Source organism: Miscanthus floridulus, chromosome 9 (genome assembly GCF_019320115.1).
Source record: "Miscanthus floridulus cultivar M001 chromosome 9, ASM1932011v1, whole genome shotgun sequence".
NCBI lineage: Eukaryota > Viridiplantae > Streptophyta > Magnoliopsida > Poales > Poaceae > Miscanthus > Miscanthus floridulus.
The window spans coordinates 114322418-114336469 of record NC_089588.1 but is presented as its reverse complement, the minus strand read 5'-3'; the positions used below and the strand labels follow the sequence as shown (position 1 = coordinate 114336469).

The following is a 14052-nucleotide window of genomic DNA, read 5'->3' as shown; positions in this document are numbered from 1 at the left end:
CCCCGCCCCGGCCACACCGCCCTAGGTATTGCAATCTTGTATTTCTTGGTAGTGGTAGTGGTAGTGGTGGGGTGGTGGTGGAGTGGTGGTGGATTGGTGGAGTGGTGGCGGTGGTGCTGGGGTGGTGGAGGTCATGGTGGTGGTGTTGGGGTGGTGTTGAAGTGGTGGTGGAGGTTTCGGCGGAGGTTTCGGCGGTGGTGTGCCGATGGCGTTTCGACGTTTGGGATTGTCGATTGTTGTTTATGTTGGAATTGTATATGTGCATGCCGGCCATCGTGCCGTTGAGATATATATGCTTGCCGGCCATCGTGTCGTTTGTTTCTTGCAGGTTTTGGAGACCTCACCCTGCAGGGGAGGTGCTGCCGAAATTTTGAATTGATGGTCTTGTGTCCTTTTGATTTTCAGAGAAGATCCCGTCGGAGGCTAGCCGGAGTACCTCGTCTTCCTTGACGTTGCGAGTCTGCCCGCACCGCGTCGCCTCGCCACTGCACCGACCCGCCACGGCCCCGCTAGCCTGACTTCACCGCCACCTAAGGTATAACCACTATTTCTTTGTCCTGGGCATGTATCTCCACGTAACCCAGTTAGGCGTCTCCCATTCGAAAGAGATAGGGTTACAAATATGCAGATCTTTGCATATCTATAACCGTATTTGTTTTGAATTGTCCATGTTTTTTTGGACAGCCCGAGGATGCGTAGATGGTGTTAGTTTCCATGGTCTGCTCCGATCCGAGACAGAGTTTCGACAGTACCTTCCTGTTGTTCTCCGGATACACAATCTCCCTGTCCGGACGTGTATTTGGAGAACAGCGGGGAGGTGCTGCCGAATTTCTGTCTCGGATAGGACTAGACCATGGGAACTAACCCCATCTATGCATCCTCGGGTGGGATTAGGACCTATCCTTACCTATTAGATGGTAGGAATGACGTGTAGATGCAAGTCCATGGTCATATTTATTACTTGGTGATATATATGTTAGAGGATGGATGACCGTGAGTGGATGTACTCGGGCCACCGGAGCACCCGTGAGATTACCAGAGAATGGGTCGTCAGGACCGAGGCTTTCATCGAGCAAGCATTTGACCAGGCTCCCGGAGCGGTTGCCGTTTTTGTCCTTGCACCAACTGTAAGAACAGAAAGAGGTAGACAAAGGAGGTGATGACTTCACATCTTGCTAGGAATGGATTTACGAAAAACTATACCCAGTGGACCCACCACGGTGAAGCCAATCGTGTGAGAGAGGAGGTGGTGTGACCACGTGTCAAGGATTATAATGCTGATGCCGGGGTAGCAGATTGGTTAGATGACTTTCACGAAGCACACTTCGCTGAAGGACGTAGGCAGGAGGAGGAGCCAGAGGCAAGCGCAAAGGCGTATTACGACATGTTGTCTGCGGCAGGAAAACCCCTTCATGGCCACACACAGATTTCAAAGCTTGATGGCATTTCACGCTTAATGGCCTTAAAGTCCCAGTTCAACCTCAGTCGAGAGAACTTTGATGAAATGTTGACAGTTATTGGCTCCATCCTTCCGGCTGGTCACCTTTTGCCACAGAACATGTACGAATCACAGAAGGTCCTTCGTGCACTTAAGATGCCGTATGAGCAGATACATGCTTGTCCGAAGGGCTGCGTCCTCTTTAGAAAAGCACACGCGGATGCAGAGTATTGTCCAAAGTGTAAATCCTCTAGGTATCTGGAGGTAGACTCTGGTGATGGTGAGAAGAGGCAGAGTCCGTACACCGTGAAAATCCTACGGTACCTTCCATTCATACCGAGGATCCAATGGCTATTCATGACAGAGGAGTTCGCGAAACAGATGACATGGCACAAAAATGGAAAAAGATACAGTCCTGAGAAGATGGTGCATCCAGCCGATGGTGAAGCATGGCATCACTTTGATAACATTCATCGTAACAAAGCTGGAGAGGGCTACGAGGAGAGGGCGACCAAGGCGTTGGCCAAATCTTTTAGATGCCGCATCTCAAACATGCATTACGAGGCGCGGCTCCAGGCCATCATCGATTACTGTGCCGTCTACGAGGCTCGGAAGGTGAAGAAATAAGATGCAAGATTAATGCATCTGACCAAAGAGCAGTACCTGAAGGTAAATATACAACATCAATATTGATTTCTTCTGAGATTGGGTAGCTTGAATTGTTCTTATATCTGTCAATGTACTTGATGTCGTACAGGTGCCTCCTGGCTGGTGCACCAATAAAACGCGGGCCTGGAAGACGATGGTCGACAGGTGGGTGAGTGCCGATTGGGCGGATAACCACACCGTCCTCCGGGAACGGCGTTTGCTGATGCCAGGTGTATCACACCACCAGGGCAACCTTAACATCCACGAATACGGGGCAAGATGGGTACGTGACTTGGTGTAGCTTCAATTATTCTTTCAGACGCTTATTCCTGCATGATTTGTAACCGTCTTGTTGTTTTTGTCGCAGTCGGCTGCACATCAAAACCAGCCATGCGAAGAGCTCAAGTCATGGGTTCTGGCCCACAAGGGTAAGGCGACAGACGAAATCGACTGGAACCCGGACGACCCAGCCGAGTCCTTCACCAACGAGAGCATCCCCGAGCGCATCAGTCAGTACACCGAGGCGGCAAGGACGGTCCATGGGGCAGACTGGGATCCGCACACCGCGGACATTGACGGTGACATCGTTATGAGGGTGGGAGGAGGCAAGAAGCATGGGCGGTACCTCATCGGCAACAGCACGCTCGACCCGCACAGCACTCCCACTCTCTCACAGGTCCGGGCAAGCAGCACGAGCGGTAGCGTGCCCATACGCCCAAGGCAGGACACTTCGACGCATCGTGTGGCAGCACTACAGGTTATTTCTGTTTTATTCGTCGTTCTTTGGTTTTACATTCCTCGAAACTGCTTGTAACAATGCGGTGAAAAATTACAGGCCCAGGTGCTTGCGCTCCAGGAGCATAAGGCAAGGATGGAGGAAGAGCGACAGAGGGAGCGGGAGGCCGAGCGACAGAGGATGGAGGCCGAGTGACAAAGGTTGGAGGCCGAGCGGACGAGGTTTGACGCCTTGGCTCAGTACGTGGCAAGTCTTGGCGTCACGATGGGTCGTCCAGCGCCACCAGAGCTGTTCGTTCCTCCACCGCCTTACCCATACCCACCTTACCCATCCGTGAGTTCAACTTCTCTAACAAAAGCTCTTTACTGTGCATGTCGGCCATCGTGCCGTTGATATGTGATGGGAGGCCTTCGTGCCGTTCATATATATGTGTGCCGGCCATCTCGCCGTTGATATGTGGTGGACGGCCATCGTGCCGTTGGTTTTCTTGCAGGTTTTGGAAACCCCACCGTGCAGGGGAGGTGCTGCCGAAATTTTGATGTGTCTAGGCTTAGATTTCAATTTTATACCTAGTTCTGCAAATATTGACTTGTGTACGCTTAGATTACAATTATATGCCTTAGTATTACTATAATTACTAATTTTTCTTCTCCTTTGTGCAGAATCAATCGGCGGGTTCGAATAAGGGGCCTCAGCAGCCGCTGTCGGGAGGGTCGTGGCACGCGCCGTATCCACCACTTCCGCCGCATCAGCAGCCATCGGGAGCGTCGGGGTACCAGCAGTATCCACCGCCGCAGCAGCAGTAGCCGCCGGAGGGAGGGTCGAGGGACTGGGATGCTTGGGGGTGAGCTTGTTGCTCTTCATAATGTATTGTCGTGCACTTTGTGAGATGAACTGTTGGATTTGAGATGTTAAGATGGATTATGTGAGACATGTGATGTGGATGGCATATTTGTTAAATATGTGATATATATGATGTGTTATATTTGTGAAATATGTGATGTTGAAGCTGGAAATATAAACAAAAATAAAAAAAATGCTCTCTGGACTCTTTGCCGAGAGCTAATATTTGCCGAGAGCCCAACTAACTGGGATCTCGGCAAAGAGTAAGATTTGCCGAGCACCTAACTCTCGGCAAATATGACTCTTTGCCGAGAGCATATTCTAGGGCTCTCAGCAAAGCTTTCCTTTGCGGAGAGCTGGCTCTCGGCAAACCTTTCCTTTGCCGAGCGCTGGCTCTCAGCAAAGAAGTTTTTTTTTAAACCACCTCAGCCCCATAATCTATTTTATTTTTTTTTTAAAAAAATTCTTTGCCGAGAGTTGCTCTCGGCAAAGAAGTGTATGGGACGACCGTTACGGGCAGGTTGCCGTTACAGCGGTGATATTTTGCCGAGAGTTAGGTTTTGCTGAGAGTTTTTATTTTGCTCTCGGCAAAGAGTTTGCCGAGAGGGGCTTTCGGCAAATAAACCTTTGCCGGGAGACCTTTTGCCGACCGCTCTTTGCCGAGAGCAGCTCTCGGCAAATGATCTGCCGAGAGTGAAATCCTCTTTGCCGAGAGCTTCGGGCTCTCGGCAAAGGAGGGGAATCCGGTTGTGTTTGGCATAAAAGGGCCTAGAGAACGCATGAGAAGGAGAACATGCGAGATGAACTCCCCACCTGTGCTGAGATGCTCATAGTGGAAATCGGACCCGCAACGAGGCTCCGTGTAGAAAAGCATCTCCAGCCACACCTCCGAGATGAGGTGCCAACGGTCAGCTTCATCATCGATGTCAATCAGCTCCTGGGCGACCGCGCGTGGGCACGAGGCAGCACCGCAGCACTGGAGAGTAAAGCGCTTCCTCTGTACTCGGCAGAATCGAGCCGTGTATCTGTTCTTGTTTCTTCATAGCATCAAACACCTTGATGGCAGCTTTCTTCTCATCTAGATTATCCGTTGCTGACTGAGATCTAAAAGGATTTCTGTGAGTCCTTCATGAGCTTTGTAATGTAGAAGCCTGGATTTGCTTGTAAGCAGGACATCACACTTGAACACCAGGTACATGATATACTGAGATAGCTCCCTGCTCCTCTTCTTCCTCTCCGTCGTCGTCGTCCTAGTTTCATCATTTTCAATACCATGGCCATTGTCCTCCGAGAAGTAGCAGATTTCTGTTGCAATGTGCCAGATGCTAACTTTTGCGCTTTTCGTGTGGATATATGCTTGCTTCGATGAAGAGCAAAGCTGCACGTGCAAATAAACTGCCAAGTAAAACATATAATTACCAACTAAAATAGAATAATATATCAGTTGTAGGACAAGGTAATTAACAGAAAAACAAATGCTTTTATGTATCCCAATCCATCTTAACATGCTTGGATTATTCCCTGAAGCCTGTCATATGTCGTCAGATCGTAATAACAAAATAAATTATTATATGTTAACGCTTGCATGTTGGTTTTAGTTACGGAGAATGTTGCTCACCAGCAGCATCCTTTTCTTGTCTCCAGGGTATAGCACATTCTTCTCTGCTGGGTTGTACCACTGCTCCACAAAGGGGAATCAGTTCTTTGCTCTGGGATGCTGCAAAGCATGCTCCTCAATCCTCATTACTAGTTGATACCCCAAGTATTGGTGCCAGAACTTATCTAGTTCATGAGGACGATGAAGTGAAAGTCAATAGAACTACTGCTTCCTCAGCTCTAAATTGTAGTTCAATTTGATTTGTCCTAAATCAAATTTATATAACTTTGACCGTGTAACTTTTTTTTTGAAATACAAAATAAAGTTAATTATTATTTAAGATGAAGAGAGAACATGTTAATGAGATCTTCAAACCAAGACTCTTGTTTTTTTGAGCAAAAAACCAAGACTCTAGTTATATGAGCCCTTCTAGTTTAACGCCCAAGTAATGCAACACGACCATGACCGGTGGACTCTCTCCACCTTTCTAGACGACACACTGTCCTTCATGTCACCGACAGAGGGCATCATCCGATCCGCCTGCTTCATTACTCTCTCACGTTGCATGCAAGAAGGCCCACCTGGGAGGTTTTTGGCCCATGGAGCAGCAAGTATGTATTTCCTTTCCTTTCTATAATTCTTTGTGTATAATCTCAGCACAATGATAGTCCTTTTCTTCTTATGTTTGGTGATCAGGAAGACAATCTTTTTCTTCCATATTTTTTGTTATTACTTTTAATTATATATTTGCTTTGTTTTATTCCTTTCTTGCTGCTTTAAAATTCGTGTTTCCTTTCACTTCTTCTTGCTCTCTTTATTACTTTTATTTAGAATTTCCTTTCATCTCGTCCATTTCCCCTTTGTTTCGTAATAGTTTTTTCATCAACCCATACATCACTATTATTATGATTGCCTTACATATCATTATTTTTATTGAACAACATTTTTTCAAAGACCGTCCAATGTCTTTTTATTTTTAAGGTTTAACATTTGTTCTCATTAAGCTAAACCACTAATAAAATTGTTCTAGCTTTATTTGAAAAATACTAGATTTACAATGAAAAATGTGATGGCTTCAGGAGCAAAATATTTTTTGGCTACAACAAAAAATGTTGTATCTGCATGAGAAATATTTTTCTAGTGTGAAGCTAGAACAATTTGAATTTAAGGTAGAACAATTTCCTGTACATCAAGAACATTTCTTTAAGCTTCTGCTATAAAAATTATGATATGAACACAAGTTACACATGTGTTCATAGTAAATAAGATCTAGCAAGAGGTGATTACATGACACTGGTATGGTCGTCAAAGTCACTTGGCTTCTATGTAGCCCATGACGTCAATATCGGCTAATTATATAATATATATATATATATATATAGCATATACTAGCAAATAGAAACCAAAAGAGGACCATAAAAGATTCAAATAACTAGGCGCTAGAAGATAGAGCATCTATTTGAGGAAAACCAAAAACTGATTTCATAATTTTTTTCGAGCTAAAACAAAATTTGTAAGATTAAACATGATTTTGGGATTTTTTAGTTGCATAATTTTTCCAGAAGGCATTTGGATAACCTTTTTAAAATAATTAATTAACTCTTTTTGATAAAGTCCATTTGACAACTGAACTATCAACATAATTCAATTCACTCTCATCGTGGTTAGCGCCGTTTAAATCGATAAAAATCATGCATGATCAAATGCATACACGACCAAACTATACATAATAGCCCAAAAAGTATTTGTATTGTAATAGAAAAGAAAACTAAAAACTAGGCAAAGAGCGCTGAATATTTCAAAGAAAAAGCGAACACAATTAATTAGCCCTAGCTAGGTATCTAGAGCTCACCAGATGAATCTAATTCTTAGCCCAGAAAAAAGAACCATATTAACAACAGGAACAATGAAGATAACAGGAAGACTAACCTCAAAGAATTTATATGCTATTGGAGATCAATTTTGAGGGAGAAAATAAAGAAGTACTAATTACATTTTAGTAGCTAATTGGAGATAACAGGCAGACTAATTCCCAGCTCGCCTATAGGGTAGGTCAGGCATGGTGATCCACTAATTCCCAGCGTAAAAAATTATACCGAACAAAGCCTGAACCATCCGGTATTAGGATAAATGATGATCGGCTACAACGCTTGATCTGGTGGCCGCATGCATGTAAAAAATGTACAGCCCAAATTTAATACTCAATCAATTCCGGGGAAGTCATGAAACTCCAGAACAAGTACAGATGACATGAGGAACCGAACCCTGCTGTGTAGATCAGAGGTCTCTTCTTGTTGTGTTGCGTGCGAATACCATAAGCAAGGCTGGAAATTAAAGATACTACTGGGACCGTCCGCCTTACAGAGTGGCCAACGTGCTCGTATAGTTTGGGGGAAGAAGCTTTTTTCTTTCTGGGGTGGGTCGGGAGCTTTAGAAAATGACCACTCAGTATAGTCATATATTGATCAAGTTATGTGTATGAATAAAATTGGCAAGTTAAGTCGGGATAGCAGATACACACACCAGTTTACACATGCATTTGTTATAGTTTTAGGAAAAGGAAATTTATTATGATCCCTGCAATAGTTTTGCCCACAATCATTTATTATTACAAAAGGAAGACAACCACCCATTCTTTGCGAAGATCTCTGTTGCCATAGTTTCATGCGAACGCCGTGCATTTGTTATATATATATATATATATATATATATATATATATATATATATATATATATATATATATATATATATATATAGTTGAACCATCGTTAAGGTTTCAACTAAAAAACAACAAAACAAGAGCCGATATATATAAGTTGAGCTAAGGTTTCAACTAAATAATACTAAAATTCTGCACAGGTGGAATGAAGAGGATGAAAACATATAGAGATTGTAGAGTCTCTAAATTGGTATTGGATTAGCAAATGAATAGAGAGCGGATAAAGATAATTAATTCTGATTAGCTGTACATACTAAATCTATCCACAAAATGTTTAATACGTACGTAGTATAACTTTCTGGGCTGTGTTGGACTACGGGTTAATGGGATACTACATGTTACTTGTGCATATGCAGCTATATATATATATATATATATATATATATATATATATATATATATATATATATATATATATATATATATATATATATATATATATATATATATGATTTTTCCTAGAGATGACAAGTAATTAATAAAGGGTCATGCTTAGTTAGAGCCATTAGGCAGTTTCTGGAAAGATATGTAAATGCTATATGTATCTATTGTACTTATAGGGCAACAATGCAAAAGTGAACATCGTCATATGTTGGCAATGTTTGGTTAATGTGGAAGTTTTCTTGAGGTGATTTTGCATCTATTTCGTTTCCTGTATATTCATTATATATTGAAATCATAGTCGTAGATATAATATATATATATATATGGAGAGTATATTCAGTATCCAGCTACAAAATAAGTTATTCTGTAGCCACCTCCATTTACGATAATTTTATATACTAATTTACGATAATGTTAATACATATTTACGATAGTTGGGTTAACACATGGGGATATTTACCATAACGTTATAGTAAACCACTTAGTAAGGAATTACTATGATCTCGTAAATTAACATAGTAATTATCGTAACTTAAAGTGGCTACAGAATAAGTTATTTTGTAGCCAGCTACATGGTAGTATATATATATATATATATATCCAGCATTCACTTAAGAAGGTTATTTAATGTTATATTCACATCAAACTAAGGAATATAGTGAGAACAAATAATAGTGTATTCCTCTAAATTGATATTGAGGGGAAATAGTTTGGATGCAATTAATATGGTAAAATAGTGACACAACAATTTTTTCTTACTGCATCTTTTGTCACCAGCAACGTATTATGCGGCATACATAAAATGTTCTTCAGTAACATTTATAATGGCAAGGAAAAGAATATTACAATCGTAACTGCCATGGGTTTTAGCAATGAAATAATATTATGGCAGACATAACGTTTCATCCATTATCCAAAAGAAATGATGCATGTTTTGTCAGAAATTGATTATGTCGTAGGGTAGAAAAGTTTTAGTAGTGCGACCATGGTTTTAAATAGCGGGCTATAGCAACGCTATAGCGCCACTATAGCCTCTGGAGAGCCCCCGCTACGCTATTTCTATTTTTTCGCTATGTCATTTATAACCACTATATTATGCTTTAACATCATTAAATTAATTAGCTGTGACTTTAAAATAGCGCTGCTATTTCAACTTTAGCTTTTAGAGTGACAATCTACTTATTATATATTTATCTTTTGCAGTTAAGTTGATCTTTTAGAAAATTGAACATTTGAGTCTCACAAATTGTGCTATAATGTCATATTAAATACTATTCCCAAGACTCCTAAAGCCTGGAAAACATATTGTGTTAAGTAATTTTCACGATTCTTGTGTTTTTATGAAATAATTACTTGATTTTTTATGGTTTTCTTAAAACCCACTATCTGTCATAGCTCCGCTATAGCTGCGCTATAGTTTTATAGCTTCTGGAAAAAAGATGCCACTATTTGCAATAGCCCGCTATTTTAAACCTTGAGTGCGACCCAACAGTAATATTGTATCAAACCTTTTCTGTCAATAATTTTGTAGCATTTGAATTTTGTCAGTGTGGAACTGTATAATAGTGAGGAAAAAAAGCTCAATGACAGTAAACAATATAGTAAACAGCGACGAAGCAAGCAAAATTCAGACAAAATAAGGAGCTTGACAAAAAACCATTTTGTCTCACATTAATTAGGATGAGTGAGTAGTTGAGAGTTTTTACTTTCCTTATTACTTACTGGCTGGGTATTTTAGGTGACACTAGGTTTAAAAGGAATCTCAATATTTCTTGCAAAAAAAGAATAAGAGGAGAGAGGGTCTTGAGAGGACCCATAATACCTTGTATTTTGGTACTCTGGATCTCTTATATTCCAGGACATAGGGAGTATATTTTCATTATGATATCAAAATGCAAACACATGGACTAGGTAGGAGAATTATATATAATATATAGTGGCAAAAAAAAAATCAACAAATCTGTTTCGTGATTGCAGTTCAGTGAGGAAGGACAGGATGAGCAAAGACCTGGAAAAGACAAGTGAATATATTCAGTTGCTTGCCACTCTTGCCGCGACGGTGGCTTACACAGCAGGACTAGATCCACCTGGTGGCGTCTGGGCAGCCAATGGGGAGGGTCACAAAGTGGGAGACCCAATACTCCTGACAACCTACCCTTTGCGGTACAAGGTCTTCTTCTATTTTAACTCGGCGGCTTTCGTGCATCCCTAGTCATCGTGGTCATGCTGCAGAATGTGAACCTGGTTAAAGGCCACGCACTGGAGGCAGCCATCATACTGGATTTCTTTAGCCTCATAGGCGCATATGCCGCCGGGAGCTGCAGGGACACAATCACCACCATTGCCACAGTTGCCATGGCTGGTGGTGTCTTCATCTACGTGGTGATTCAGATCGTCTTCTGCGCGCTAGAGCCCAAGAAGTTCGAAAACGACCAAGATAGGAAGAGCTATGAGCGTCAGATGGATATGAAGCGTGAGGTGTTGCTGCTTCTTTCCATCTTGGCTGCAACATTCAGCTACCAGGCCGGCCTGACTCCGCCGGGTGGGTTATGGGAAAACGATGACAGCAAGCTTGGCCACCGTGCGGGCTTCCCGGTGCTCCTGGACAAGTACCCTCGCCGTTACAAGGCCTTCTTCTACTGCAACGCCGCGGGCTTCATGGCGTCCGTGGCTCTCATCATCCTCCTCTTGAACCAGGACCTGTATAAGCCTGGCATACAGTGCCATGCGCTGTATGTGTGCATGGTGGCCGGTATGTTTGGCCTCATGGGTGCCTACGCCGCTGAAAGCACTACTACACAAATCTTAACCGAGGTGGCAAAAAGTCTTAACTGAGGCGGTTTTTGCAACCGCCTCAGCCAAAAGGTCACGGTTAATTGTGACCTTAACTGAGGCAGTTGCCCTGCTCGCCTCGGTTAATAGTATAAAAAAACAAAAAGAAAAAGAAAACCCTGTGGATAAGTCCGGCGAGCCCATCCACGCTCCACCGCCGCCGCAGCTGCTCGCTGGTGACGCATCCTCGCCGGACCGCCGAGATCCGCTTGCCCGTCTCTGTATCTGGTCGCCCGCACCGCCAGCCTGCCTCGCCCACGGATCCGGCCACCACGGGCAGATCCGACAACAATGGTCGCAGATCCGGCCACCACACGGGCGGATTCGGCCACCTCGCCCGTGGATCCGGCCACACGGGCAGATCCGGCCACATGGTAGGGGCGCCGCGCCCGCTGGGAGGTGGTGGTGTTGTGCCCGCCGAGAGGAGGTGGTGCCGCACCGCGTGGCCAGCCCGCCCGTGAACCGCCGTAGTAGGGAAGAAGGGGCGTCGCCATGGTAGGGAAGAAGGGAGGGAGAGGGGTGGGCTCGGGAGGGAGAAGGGGTGCCGACTCAGAGAGGAGCGCCGTCAGGATGGAGGGGCTCGGGAGAGCGAGGGGCGCGGTCGGGCCTCGGGAGGAGACCGATGCCGCCGCTATCGGCAGAGGGAGATGGGGGGAGGAGTGGGAGCTGGTCAGACTGAGGATTGTGAAACCCTAAGTTAGTTATATATGGAGACGGTAGTCGGCTGGTGTGGCCTGATTTACCGAGGTGGTTGGGTTAGAATGCCTGCCTCGATAAATGATTTATCGAGGCGGTTGCACAAGAATGCCCGCCTCAGTTAATACTCATTAACCGAGGCGGTTGGGTTATGTTGCCCGCCTTGGTAAAGCATTAACCGAGGTGGTTACTAAGCCGGCTGCCCTGCCATGAATAACCGAGGTGGGCAACCGGCCCAATCGCCTTGAAGGCCTATTTTGAAACGCCTCGCAAAATATTTTGTGCAGTAGTGAAGCTCCATGCATCTGAAAACCTCCTTCGGCTTCTTAGCATTTGTTGGTGCAGGTTTTGTGATCGTGGCCATTCTGGCCATCATCCGTTGGTGTAAAAAGGAGGACCACCGAACAGGTGATGATGACGAGGACAAAGCGTCGATGGATGGCTACCTGATGCTGGTAGGAATACTGGCCGCCAACGTCACCTACCTGATGGGCCTGAAGCCGCACGGTGGCATGTGGAGGGACAACGGCGACAGACACTCTGCTGGCAACCCGGTCCTCTACGACACGAACAAGCGGCGCTACAATGTGTTCTTCTACAGCAACTCCACGTCCTTCGTAGCTTCCATCATCGTCATCGCCTTGCTGCTGTTACGGATGATGCTCCAACCGGAATCAGAGCGTTTTCTGCTGCCGGTGCACACATGGCCGTTTTAATGGACGTCCTCGCCCTCCTGATAGCGTACGTGGCTGGCAATGCTCCGGCGTGGCACACGTCCTGGAAGGTCATTCTGTTGATGTTGCCCATGGTGCTCTTCGTTGGGTCTCTGTCATTGTGGAAGCAAAATGGAGGTGACAAAAAATCTCACGGGCAATCAGCTAATGTGGCCCAGCCAGCCTAACCCAGGTGAACATGCTTGAGTGGTTCCGTGTCGGTGGTCTCCTCCTCGTAATGGCAAATGCAATAGTGAACGCTCTGCTACCTTCTTTTTGTTGTTGTTGTCTTGTCACATGGTCTGTTTGCTCTAAGCTTCCTTCAAGATGTCAGTCCAAGGGTTGGGCGTCCATGTCTTGAGTTAGTTTCCTATATCCCTAGTAGTAAATATGCCTGAGAGTTCCAACTGAACCTAATGAATACTCGAAAATTACTCTATGTATTATCATTAGACACGAGCTATAACTCAGATACACAGGGTGTGACCCAATGTCTTGTAACCGGACTCAATATAGATCATCACTAGACACAAGCTGTTTTAACTCATACGAGCATGAGGTTAGGCTTGCTCCGTCTTGTCTTTCACTAAGATCAAGTCCTTGGTGAGACGAGCCACTTCTTGCTTGAGTTGCTCATTTTCCATTGCAGTTACTTGTGAGCATGCATCTACAATCACATCCTTTTTAGTTATTTCAAAAAGTGATATTGTTGACGACAAAAGGTGACCAAGAGTATGAGGAGGACTTTGTAACAATGTTCTAGACAGCTATATAATAACAAGTAATATTTTGGAACATCGCACATTAGAAGTCTGGGAAGAAAATGAGGTAGAAGATGCCGGCCTCCCTGTTAAACCGGCCGCCTGGCCAGTTCCTAAACCAGCCAGGCCGGCTCTGCTGCGCTGCGCTGCGCCTTGGCCAGGCGCCCTGGGCTCGATGAAACCAGCCTAGCTGACGAAACAACAACGGAAGTGATGTCTCGTCTTGAGTTGGGATGGGACAAGAAAAATCTGTCTGATGATAAGCTTAAGTGTTTTGATGATCCAATGTCGCTGTTGCGCAGCCATGAAGATGATGGTCTGGAGGCGTCGTCATCGCTTCTATGGGTATTTCCTCCTCCACCCTCTCACTGCTAGAGGAGCCCATGCATGTCGCCTCCAGTTTAGCTGGAAACAACAAGGGAAGTGATGAGTCGTCTAGGGTTGGCATATTGGACAAGAAAAATCTATTTGATGATAAGCTTCAGTCTTTTGATGATCCAATGTCATTGTTGCACGGCCATGAGATGGTGGCCAAGGCTCCTGACATACGTTGTTGATCCATGCCTTGCCTCTAAATTAAGGTCATTCTGATTGCCTTCCCCATGTCGCTGCCTCAATTATCAGATGCTTTGGTGCTCCATCGATCTCCTCCGCGGACATCAATGAAGTTCTCGTTTCAATTGA

At 44.5% G+C, this 14052-nt stretch overlaps 1 pseudogene; it reads left to right on the top strand.

Annotated features, from left to right (window-relative positions):
• Nucleotides 1-10362: 10362 nt before the first annotated feature.
• Nucleotides 10363-12795, top strand: LOC136480623 (uncharacterized; annotated as a pseudogene).
• The last annotated feature ends 1257 nt before the right edge of the window (nucleotides 12796-14052 follow it).